General features: G+C 41.1%; 1 pseudogene across 1 annotated transcript; it reads left to right on the top strand.

Annotated features, from left to right (window-relative positions):
• The first annotated feature begins 758 nt into the window (after positions 1-758).
• Positions 759-7,835, top strand: LOC144514232 (uncharacterized; annotated as a pseudogene). Its single transcript, XR_013501286.1, has 2 exons — positions 759-955; positions 5,570-7,835. The product of XR_013501286.1 is annotated as an uncharacterized LOC144514232 (transcript).
• The last annotated feature ends 389 nt before the right edge of the window (positions 7,836-8,224 follow it).

Below are 8,224 nucleotides of genomic sequence, written 5' to 3' on the forward strand. Positions count from 1 at the left end.
AGTATGTAGAAAGACAGCAGTAGAGAGTAGTATGAAAGACTGAAGCAGTTTGGAGGGGTGGATCGGCCAAACAACACAGCACTTTCACCCAGTAGACCGGGGTTCATGTCCTGCGTGTCACTGAAATCTACATTTCGTAACCTCATACACCATCTTTTCCTTAACCTAACTGTCCCGTACTGTCCCTGAACAAGCGTGTCTAAATATGACAGCAAAGGAGACTTTTTGCGTCAATAACACACACCAAAGGCACCTGACCTAGCGCCGCTTTTTGACGCGATCGGATTGAGAATGTGTTGCAACCGATTTGCAGATTTTCAAACTGAATGAAAACTGTAAAAAAGATTCTGTTTGGCTCTGTTGATGAGATTCTGTGTGCTTATTCTGTTTAAATGAAAGGCCAAAACCCCAAAAAGATCTTTTTAAAACACAGCTCACAGGTGTGCAGTTGAGAGCCAGCTGTTCATTAACTGGAAAAATACCAACATTATTAATAAGTTTAGGAGATTTATGAAAAGTAGAGTACAGGCTGAAGGGGAAGAATAGAGAAGGGGAACCGCCCTGTCCTTACACTAACCTTATGTCTCAACCCACATATCATCTGTCTTGCACAAGTCTTTCCAAAGAAGTGCTGAGTTGTTTAATCAGCAGTGTATCAGAGAGTTGTCCCTACATGGTAAACCTCTGTGTCTGCAGCTCCACCTGTCATAAGGTGTGGCCAATCAGCTTCCTTTAAAAAGGACTGCTTCTGTCCTGTTGGGCTCAGAGATCACGGGCTTCCTCCGAGACTCAACAACCTGCAGACTGTCGTCAGAGACCTCCATCACATCCAGCAACCATCCAGCCAGCTGACCAATCACAGCAGGCAGACGCTTCTGGGCCATTCAGCCAGCCGACCAATCACAGCAGGCAGACGTTTCTGGGCCAGTGTCCAGCTCTCCGAGCTTCTCTCCAGGTCTGCACTCTCTCTTGCTTTATCCAACACAGATAATATAACACATTTTCCTTAAAAAAACAGGAAAATGTATACTGAAATTTATAATACTGTAAAATTAACATTGTCTTACTCTCTCTAAATTTCAAGTTTTGTAGTGGTAATGTAAAATACAGTACAAACTGTTTTTTTGTTACTTTTAGTATTGTATCAACACATTCTCACTCCCATCGCATCAGAAAGCCTGCTTGGTCCGGTGACTGTGGCGTTTGTTATTGACACAAAAAGTCTCCGTTAGCGTCATATTTAGAGGCTCCGCGTCAGGACGTGGGACAGTTAGTTTTAGGAAAAGATGGTGGATGGGGTACTACTCTCTACCATTGTCTCTCTTTATACTACTCTACTGTTGTCTCTCTACATACTACTCTCTACTGCTGTCTCTCTACATACTACTCTCTACTGCTGTCTCTCTACATACTACTCTCTACTGCTGTCTCTCTACATACTACTCTCTACCGTTGTCTCTCTTTGTACTACTCTCTACTGTTGTCTCTCTACGTACTACTCTCTACCGTTGTCTCTCTTCATACTACTCTTTATTGATGTCTCTCTACTGTTGTATATTTAGTTGCAGTGCTGCGTTGCCAATGTGTGGAAGAGGAACTTCGTTGACACTGTTTCTTGATTATAAAAAGGTTTATTACATCAAATAATTCAGCATAAATTTTACAAGCTTCTGCAGGAGCTCGGAGAGGCGACCAACCCAATCTTCAAATATTGTCGCTCTCTGAAGTTCTGCGGTTATCACATGATATATATTCTGTGCATTTAGTGGGGGTGTGAGTATATGCTTGGAGTAGGGAACTGACCATTTAAGGCCCCATACATGGTATAACTCCAACAAAATATCTTCTGTCTTAGGGGGCCCCTTCTAATGTTAACAGTTTCCAAATGTTTCAGCAACAGTAGGATAAAGTTCATAGGAATTCCCTTATATGTTAATCCATAAGTCAAAGTTGTAAATCTTCAGATACCACACTATATGTAGTAGAGATACATACTACTCTCTACTGTTGTCTCTCTACATACTACTCTCTACTGTTGTCTCTCTACATACTACTCTCTACCGTTGTCTCTCTTCATACTACTCTCTACTGTTGTCTCTCTACATACTACTCTCTACCGTTTTCTCTACATACTACTCTCTACCGTTGTCTCTCTTCATACTACTCTCTACTGTTGTCTCTCTACATACTACTCTCTACCGTTGTCTCTCTTCATACTGCTCTCTGTTGTCTCACTACATACTACTCTCTACTGTTGTCTCTCTACATACTACTCTCTACTGTTGTCTCTCTACATACTACTCTCTCCTGTTGTATCTCTACATACTACTCTCTACTGTTGTCTCTCTACATACTACTCTCTCCTGTTGTATCTCTACATACTACTCTCTATTGATGTCTCTCTTCATACTACTCTCTACTGCTGTCTCTCTACATACTACTCTCTACTGCTGTCTCTCTACATACTACTCTCTACTGTTGTCTCTCTACATACTACTCTCTACCGTTGTCTCTCTTCATACTACTCTCTACCGTTGTCTCTCTTCATACTACTCTCTACTGTTGTCTCTCTACATACTACTCTCTACCGTTGTCTCTCTTCATACTACTCTCTACTGTTGTCTCTCCACATACTACTCTCTACCGTTGTCTCTCTTCATACTGCTCTCTGTTGTCTCGCTACATACTACTCTCTACTGTTGTCTCTCTACATACTACTCTCTACTGTTGTCTCTCTACATACTACTCTCTACTGTTGTCTCTCTACATACTACTCTCTACTGTTGTCTCTCTACATACTACTCTCTCCTGTTGTATCTCTACATACTACTCTCTATTGATGTCTCTCTTCATACTACTCTCTACTGCTGTCTCTCTACATACTACTCTCTACCGTTGTCTCTCTTCATACTGCTCTCTGTTGTCTCGCTACATACTACTCTCTACTGTTGTTTCTCTACATACTACTCTCTACTGTTGTCTCTCTACATACTACTCTCTACTGTTGTCTCTCTACATACTACTCTCTACTGTTGTCTCTCTACATACTACTCTCTCCTGTTGTATCTCTACATACTACTCTCTATTGATGTCTCTCTTCATACTACTCTCTACTGTTGTCTCTCTACATACTACTCTCTACTGTTGTCTCTCTACATACTACTCTCTCCTGTTGTATCTCTACATACTACTCTCTATTGATGTCTCTCTTCATACTACTCTCTACTGCTGTCAGAAAGAGAAGCAGGAGATTGGCAGGGCAGTTGATTCTGAGGGAGCCGGCGTGATTGAGGTCAGTAGTGGTCTATAGGTCTAAGGATTGTTTTGTTTTCTTCTAACAATAAGCATTTGTTGGCAGGTCTAGGTACTATTCATAGCCTAAACAAAATTATTGCATTATATTTATATGCTAGCTATATTCTAACCAATTTAACTTTCTGCATTCATTGGCTGTGATAAATTAAATAAATATGTAGATGTTGCCTAAATGTAGGCTAGGTTAAAGATGAGCACATGCCCACAGATATGTGAAAATAAAATGAAAGCAATCCTACATACAGTACATACAGTATATACAGTAAACATTACTCCAAATCTTTTATTCCTTCCACCATCAGGTTATTGTATTTAGACAGTAGCCACTTTTAATAGGATCCCTATTAATATCTTACATGATAAAGTATGCAGTGATGCCTATTTTTTTCTTTTTCTTGTACTGCTATTTGTCGTATTTGTTTAACTTACTAACTTATTAGCTGTCTGGCCTCTGTTTTTATGTTTTTGGACATTTTGGATGATGTTTAATGTGACTTATTTGCATTTCGAAGTCATGAAATTAGCATCAGGGTTTTGTTTTATCTTAAAGGATAAGACAGAAGGAACAGATTAGAAATTGAAGAAGAGGATATGTCTGTCACTGCTTACTTGTTAACATATTGGTTTCTTGACTGGTTGTTTACATTACATTTAAGTGTAGTTCTAATACAGTATTGAAAGATGTGAGTGCAAAGATTTTGCAAACGCAAGTTACAAATACCCTGGGGGCTAAGCCCCCCCGTCTTTCAATCCTAGTGACGTCCCTGCTACATACTACTCTCTACTGTTGTCTCTCTACATACTACTCTCTACTGTTGTCTCTCTACATACTACTCTCTACTGTTGTCTCTCTACATACTACTCTCTACTGATGTCTCTCTACATACTACTCTCTACTGATGTCTCTCTACATACTACTCTCTACTGTTGTCTCTCTACATACTATTCTCTACTGTTGTCTCTCTACATACTACTCTCTACTGCTGTCTCTCTACATACTACTCTCTACTGTTGTCTCTCTATGTACTACTCTCTACTGTTGTCTCTCTACATACTACTCTCTACTGATGTCTCTCTACATACTACTCTCTACTGTTGTCTCTCTACATACTACTCTCTACTGCTGTCTCTCTACATACTACTCTCTACTGTTGTCTCTCTATGTACTACTCTCTGCTGTTGTCTCTCTACATACTACTCTCTACTGTTGTCTCTCTACTGAGCTGAAAATGAGCATAACATAAGCACTTTAATCTGAGGTGAGAAACAACAAAAAAGTCATATTAAAAAGACATTTCCAGAACAAGCACGTTTCAATTGCTTAAAAATATCCGTCTGGGTTGTGGCCGGTTAGCTCAGTTGGTAGAGCAGACAGATTTATTTAGTTACTTTTTGGCCAAGTTACCCTTTACTTGTTACCTTTGTGTTTTAATTACTTTGCCAGTATTCTTTATACTAAAGTTAAACATGCATCATATAGCTGTTTTTTTCTTTTTCTTGACAGTATCTTACTGATTTTTTTTACATAGTGTATGTTTACAACGTATTTTAATCTAAATTAATACTGATATAGCAGGTTGTACACATAACAAAAACGTATAATCAACCTTTGTGTTGTCCTCATGGGGCAAAATTTAAAATCAACACGTTTGTGTGTGTGTGTGTGTGTGTGTGTGTGTGTGTGTGTGTGTGTGTGTGTGTGTGTGTGTGTGTGTGTGTGTGTGTGTGTGTGTGTGTGTGTGTGTGTGTGTGTCTGTGTGTGCGCGTGTCTCAGTGCGTGTTTGCGTTTATGTGTGTCTCTGTGTGTGTGTGTGTGTGTGTGTGTGTGTGTGTGTGTGTGTGTGTGTGTGTGTGTGTGTGTGTGTGTGTGTGTGTGTGTGTCTGTGTGTGTGTGTCGTGTGTGTGTGTGTGTGTGTGTGTGTGTGTGTGTGTGTGTGTGTGTGCGTGTCTCAGTGCGTGTTTCGTGTGTCTGTGTCTGTGTGTGTGTGTGTGTGTGTGTGTGTGTGTGTGTGTGTGTGAGTGTGAGTGTGTGTGTGTGTGTGTGTGTGTGTGTGTGTGTGTGGGTCCTATTTGTTGTGGCTTAAGAGCCAAGTCAGAACAAATTGGGGGCTCCAGTCCAAAGGAGAAACAGGAAAGGCACCAACCAGCAGACATTAAAAACAAAACAAATAATAAGTTTGGGGATGGTGGGGTTGTGAGTTTTGAACTTGCAGTGTTTAGAACATGATTCCATGTTGTGTTGTCTGTGTTGCAGTCATGGCGTTCCCTCGGCTGTCTGCCTCCATGCTGTTGGCTTCATTGATCCTTCTTCTCTACTGGACACCGTCCTCAGCTCGGTCACATGATCCCACATCCTCCGTTGTCTCACCCCTCTACAGGGTGAAGAGAGACCAGCCTTTTGAAACCAGAGAGAAAGTGGATAGATCTTTGGCAGTGGGAAACAGCTTCCTCACTGTCGTCAAAGAAGGTTTTGAAAAGATTGATACCAAAAAGTTGTCAGCCGTGATGAAGAGTCTCGCAGACGTCGCCAGCTTGGCGCCTGGCGCCTGGCGTCGGAGTTCTGGTTGCATCTTTTGTCAACATGGTCTTGATCTTCATCCCTCAGGATGACCCGGTGCTGAACGAGGTGAAGAAAGGGTTTGCTGAAGTGAACAGGAAGTTGGACTCTATCTCCATCCAGATCGCCAACCTGGCAACAGACGTAGAATGGTTTAACTACGCCAGCGTCTACTCTCAAGACGAGCTCCACATCCTCAACGCCTGGAAGAAGTTCAATGAGCTTCTTCAGAAGAGTCAGTGGGTAACAAATAAAGAGCAGAAACTCCGACTGGCAGAGATATACGTCAACTACTATGAGAACACAGGAACTGAAGCCAGTGTGGCCAACTTCTACCATTACCTGACGGTCAAAGACACGTCTCTCAGTGGAAACCTCAACGAACTGCTGAGGAAGAAGTTTAAATGTGACATTCAAGATATCGGCAAATATAACGTCTATTTCAGCAGTTTGCTGTGGAAGGGGATGGTGCTGAACCAGTTCTACTGGAAACTGATCGGGTTGGATTCATCAGGTATAGAAGCCAAACACACCCAGATGTTCAAGGACGTCTTCACAGCTCAGAAATCAGCTCTGGAATACTGCCTGACCAACCACATGAAGTATGTGAAGGAAGATGTGGTGGAGATCAGGAAAGGACTCAGTGCTGACAACAAACAAGCCATCGCTGATAAGGTGAAAAAGAGTTTCTGGATAAGAAGTACAACTGGTACAACTGGGTGGTGCTGGTGTACAACACAAACCAGGCTGATTATTACATACTATATAATCTGACTAAGATTACAGAGGACACGATCACTGTTGCTGTGGGATACACTCTGATAGCAAAAAAAATAGATGAAACACTAATTAGAGAAGCAGCCAATTATTGCTTTATAGACAAATCATGTGAAAGTAACAGAGCACAAACCTGTAACTATAGGCCTAGTGGGTTAAATCCACATCAGCGCGTGACAGTGACATTTAGAGATTTTGCTAAAGCGACACATGCTGCCTATGGGGAAGAGTTTGCTGTGGCTCCAGCACCCTTTCACCAACATGACTGTTGGTGGGGTAGCTATACAAGAAAGATTTCCATCTATTACTCCCGGAAGGAGGATGTCTGCCAAAGTGAAACATGTAGCAACAATGGAACGTGCAATCGGCTGCTGGACTCCAATGAATGGATGTGTGAGTGTCCAGATGGTTACTATGGTGAGAGATGTGAAGAGAGAACCCCCATTGGCACCGCTACAGCGGTCGATATACCAGTTGTACCTGATATCAGCACCATTGACACCAAAATGAAAAAGATGGAGATCAAACTCAGAAAGATTCTCAACATCCTCAACAACAAATGTAGTGGCTAGTAGGAGATATCTGCAGACCGCTGAAAGACAACAGGAACGATGACTCACTGCCAACGGACAAACTGAACACACATCAACTGACTGAGCATCTGAGAATGGCACCGTGAAGGAAGAACATGTAAACAATGCTCATTAAAGACTCAATTATGTTTAGGCAACAAATCTAGCCTGTAAACCTTCCTCCCAACGGTGAAGCATGTCGGTGTCAGAGATGAGTTGTTTCTTTAGAAAGCTGGAGGATGATGTGTTGATCTGTTGTTCTGTCCTCATTTCCCTGAATGTCTCCAGCTGATGTTAGCACGACCCAAACAGTCACTATACTCTGCTATATACTATGTACTATATAATATATACTATACTTTTCACTATACAGGAAATACACCATTATTAAACATAATAATCTGAATATTAGAGCCCCATTTTAATCTGACTACAAAGTTTAATTCAGTTTTAAACCATCAGCTCAGTGTAACTCTGTTGTTCTTGATCTGACCACCAGATGTAGATAATGTGACAAGAAACAATTAAAAGATGTACTGCATTTCGTTGTATTTATACTTGTACTCTGCACAATGACAATAAAGTTGAATCTAATCTAATCTAATAAAAGAATTACTAACTAAAGACTCGCTCCTTGTTTTTTTGTAACTAAACATGTGATTTGTTTGAATAAAAAGCACAAACTACAGTGAGAGAATTGACGACCACCTTCCATATTTTAAGTGAATGTTTGGTCTTTTTTTCTTAGTTGTTTTAGACTTTAAAGGGTGACTTTGGGGTTTATTGTCAACCAGGACTCTCTGTCTCCATGTTTCTGTGTCTAAGTGTCTGATGGAACAACAATCTGTGAAACTGGTCCAGTATTAAACCAGAACCAAGCTGTAATGTTACCCTACAGGACTAATGTTCAGCAGCAGTTAGAGTCACTAGCTGCATGCTACCAGCTGCTATAAGCTAACGTTACCCTGTGTCTTTAGCTGCATGCTACCAGCTGCTATACGCT

This window comes from Sander vitreus, unplaced genomic scaffold (genome assembly GCF_031162955.1).
Source record: "Sander vitreus isolate 19-12246 unplaced genomic scaffold, sanVit1 ctg505_0, whole genome shotgun sequence".
Classification (NCBI taxonomy): domain Eukaryota; kingdom Metazoa; phylum Chordata; class Actinopteri; order Perciformes; family Percidae; genus Sander; species Sander vitreus.